The sequence below is a fragment of the Arachis hypogaea genome, chromosome 1 (assembly GCF_003086295.3).
Source record: "Arachis hypogaea cultivar Tifrunner chromosome 1, arahy.Tifrunner.gnm2.J5K5, whole genome shotgun sequence".
NCBI classification, from domain to species: Eukaryota; Viridiplantae; Streptophyta; class Magnoliopsida; order Fabales; family Fabaceae; genus Arachis; species Arachis hypogaea.
The window spans coordinates 46,509,069-46,513,775 of record NC_092036.1 but is presented as its reverse complement, the minus strand read 5'-3'; positions in this window follow the sequence as shown (position 1 = coordinate 46,513,775).

The window sequence follows — 4,707 nt, the reverse complement described above, 5'->3', positions numbered from 1 at the left end:
ACCAATAATAAGAACATACCTCCCTGCAATTCCTTGAGAAGACGACCCGAGGTTCAAATACTTCGGTTATCACTTTATTTAGGGGTTTGTTACTTGTGACAACCAAAACGTTTGCAAGAAAGGACTTTTGTTGGTTTAGAAGCTATACTTGCAACGGGAATTTAATTTATTCTAATTCTAGACCACGCAAAAGTTTCTCTCTTCAATTACCCTCATCTGGTGTGTGATGGAGGGTAAAGACCTATATCTGCCCCGCTTCATCCGGCATTACATGACCAGGGTCCATGTCAGAGGCACCCTCCCATTTCCATTCCTGATTACTCAGTTGGGTCGCCGAGCTGAGGTACCTTGGGAAATTGCTGATGAAAAGCCATCCGCCGCGGACTGTAGGAAGATCATCCCTCACAGCAGAAAGTTTCAGGCTGTTGGCTACCAACCTCTGTTTCTTACTGACGCTGCTAAGGCTGCTACATCTTCAGCTGCCCCTTCAGCATCCACTGCCCCAGCTACTTCCACTGCACCCCCACTTGCTCCTGAGCCCGTTTATTGTCTAGTGCACCGACTCTTTGACCGCTTAGACCAGATGGAGTACCGCCACCAGCAGCAATTTGAGAGATCTGAATGTCGCAACAGGCGACGTTATGAGAGGTCTGAGTGTCGCCACAAGTGGCGCTATGAACACCTCAAGCTGATGATCCGATCTGGTGGCGACATCCCCTCCGAGTCCGACACACCGTCAGACACATCTGAGAAGGAGGCGAGCGATCATGAGGAGGAAGCACATACCCTGGCTGAGCAGGGAGGACTTGAGCACACTGCACCCCACCACGAGGAGCACCACCAGCTACAAACCGCAGATCCGGAGATTTCTCTACAGACAGAGCCTCCGCTTCAGCAGATCGCTCCTCCTATACTCACAGAGACTGCAGACCGTCAGCCTACCGCTGAGACACCGGCAGCCCATCCATTCGGAGATGACACTTCTTCACACCCAGTTTGAGTGAGCATCGAAGACGATGCTATTATTTAAGTGTAGGGAGGTTGCCATCTCTGGTATATTTTTTGGTGAACCACTATAAGACTCTTTTATCTTATTTTGTTCATTTTCTGTATTTTATTTTATTTTATCTTTTAGTACTTATACATTTTTCTTTTTCTTTTGCTACATTTTTATGTTATTTTTTTGTATTTTGCACTTTGTGCTGTATATATCTCAGATATTTTAGCTTAATTTGCACTTTTAGTTTACTAGTTATATATTAAGTGGATTAATTAGTATAGTTTGCCCTTTTTGCATATGATAAGTTGGTTTAATTGAAAATAAAAGAGTAAGCTAGGAACTTTAGTAAATTAAAACAATCCACACACCTTGTATATATAGCATTACATGTTAGTTAGTTAACAACATTTTTTCAAGGAGAAACACTAAGATTTTAAGGGGCGCCTTAAGATTTACATTGAGTTGAATGGAAACTCTTAATTTCTACTTGCATGACATACATAACTAATATATGATTTATGAGCTTGAGAACACACAGTCCGTGAGTTTTGAGCTTAATTGTATGGTTACATCAAACCATAAATTTCATTCCTGTGTGTTTCGCACTTCTTTTCTATGCTTGCAATCTTTATTTTGTTTTAATCTATATGTCCAATTATAGAATATAGATGCATACCAAGAGATGATTGAGACCATTATTTGTATTTTTCCTCACTTATCCCAAATAAACCTACCTTCTATGCCATCCTTGTTAGCCCCCTTGAGCCTTTTAACCCTCTTCTATTTTATAACCACATTACTAGCCTTAAGCAGAAAAACAAAATAAAAATCCCAAGTTGAATCCTTGGCTAACTTAAGATAGATATTGTGTAAAATTTAAGAATGAAAAATTTTATGAGAACATGGGATGACAGAAACAAAGTAGGGATTTGTATTAAATAAGATGTTTCAAAAATTTGAGAAGCATGCTCATGTGAAATCAAAATAATTAAATTACCATGTGCATTAAAAAAATAAAAAATAAAAAAATATTTTTAGTATTTAAATAAGGGGATACAAAAATTACCCCAAATGTAATTACAAAGAATCAATGCACATGGGACAAAAGTCAAGAATAAATTTTGATGCATGAGCATGTAACACAAAAGTGGAAAGATTTGGGTAGCTAGATGAAGAATTATGAAATTATATAAAATATGTATATGTTAGGTGAGATCTTAGACTAGTCAAGGGTTCATTTTGTTAGCTCACTTAGCCTTATATATACATCCTTACCCTTACCTCAGCCCCATTACAACCTGAGAAAAGACCTCATAATTTTTGTATGTCTATATTCCATATTTGTTGATTGGTTAGATGAAAAACAAGGTTTTAGAAAACATGACTAGAAGAGAAGAGAGTGATTAACCCCAAACACTGAGTGATTAGAGAGTAAACACAAAATCCAGTGAGGGTTCAATAGCTCATTCTCATATATCCATGTTTAATTATTAAGTGTCTTGCAAGTTGTGAACTATCTTAACTCAACTCAATTGTGACTGTGCTTTAACATGATTTGGCCCTAATTGTGCATATATGATTCCTTGAAGATATGAATTAATTTGACTACATGTAAGCCTTATATACAAGTGAATAATAACTAGAATTGCATGACTCATTTAGGTAGCTTGCATTTAGAATAGATTGCATTGCATAAGATTCCACCATTTTACCTTTACTCTTTTCTCTTGGATTTAGCATGAGGACAAACAGTAAGTGTGAGGAGGTTGATAAACCCCTATTTTATTATTCATCTTGTGCTTAAATTGAGTATTTTTTTTATCAAATCTTCACCCACTTATTCCTGTAAATTGCATGGTTTTACTATTCTTTCCTTGTTTTATGATATATGAGAAAACATGTTTCCTATGCTTTAAAAATATTAAATTTAATTATCCTTTATTACCATTCGATGCCGTGATTTGTGTGTTAAGTACTTTAAGGCTTTTTAGGGCATGAATGACTTAGAGGATGGAAAGAAAACATACAAAAATGGAAGGAAAGCACAAAATGGAGTTTTTGAAGAAACTGGAAGCGACGCGAACGCGTGGACGACACGGATGCGTGCTTAGTGCAAAAAGCATCGACGCGAGCGCATGGATGACGCAAACGCGTGACTCGCGCAAAACACAACTGATGCGGACGCATGACCGACGCGACCGAGTGGAAGAGCAAAACTCCAGATGACGCAACCGCGTGACCCACGCGGACGCGTGACTTGCGCGATTTGCAAAAATTACAGAATGCGCTGAAGATTATTTTGGGCCGCATTTTGATCTAGATCCAAGCCCAGAGAACACAGATTAAAGGCTATAAATTGGGGAATCCATCCATTAATCAGGATATCATCAGAACATACATTCATACATAGTTTTAGGAATTAGATGTAGTTTTTAGAGAGAGAGGTTCTCTCCTCTCTCTTAGGAATTAGAATTAGGATTTAGGATTTTTATTATGATTCGGACTACTTCTCTTCATTACAGGTTCAACGTTCTTTTTAGTTATTTTCTCTTTTATTTGTTTATGAACTTTTTCATGTTGGGATTGATTTTCTTAATTAATACACATTGAGGTATTTCAGACTTATGATTGCTTTCTCTAATTTATGTTATTAATGCTTTCGCTTTATCCAAATTATTTTCATTCGAGTAGATTTTCTTCCCTTTTGGCTTTGGTTAATTAATTGATAATACTTGAGTTATCAAACTCACCAGTGGTTAAAATTGGCAATTGCTAATTAATTTGGATTGCTCTAAAAGTTGACTGAAACTCGAGGATCAATTTAATTAGTCTACTTGACTTTCCTTTATTAAATAAGGGATAATTAAGTGGGATTAAAACCCAATTCTCAGCACACCTGATAAGGATAACTAGGATAGAAATTCCAATTTTCATACCTTGCCAAGAGTTTTATTAGTTATTAATTTATTAATTCCTGGAATTTATTTCTCTTGTTCAAACCTTTTTAAAACCCAAAACTACTATTTTCCATAACCAATAATAAATCATACTTCCCTGCAATTCCTTGAGAAGACGACTCGAGATTTGAATACTTCAGTTTATAAATTTTATTAGGTTTACTTAAGTGACAAACAAAACGTTTGTAAGAAAGGAATTTTTGTCGATCTAGAAGCTATACTTACAACGGGAATTTATTTGTGAAATTTCTAGATCGCGCGAGAGTTTCTTTCTTCAGGGAGACACCGAAAATGTGGTTCATTAAAGAAACATGTGACCAGCGATTTCGGGAGCTTTTTTGGCCCAGTCCAACTCATTTTTGAAGCTATTTCAAACCTAATTCATGAAGGAACAAGGGGAGAGCAATTAGGTTTAGTTTAGTAACATGTCTTAGGATATTTTCTACAATAGATTTAGGAGAGAAGCCTAATTCTAGAATTTAGGTAGATTTAGGTTAATTTCATCTTAGATTTAGGTTGTGATCTTGCCTTGTTTTAGTTTTCATTACACTTTCTTATTATTACATCTTTGTTCTTTTAGTTTCACTTGTTATTCCCTTTATTTTATTACTTTTATGCTTATGAACTCTTGTTGGATTTTGATTTTCTAATAATGCAATTTGATGTTTTCATTTTTATTGATGTTTAATTGAGTTGTTATTATTGTTATTTTGCATTTGGTAGTCATAGATTTTATTAATCCTTGCTATT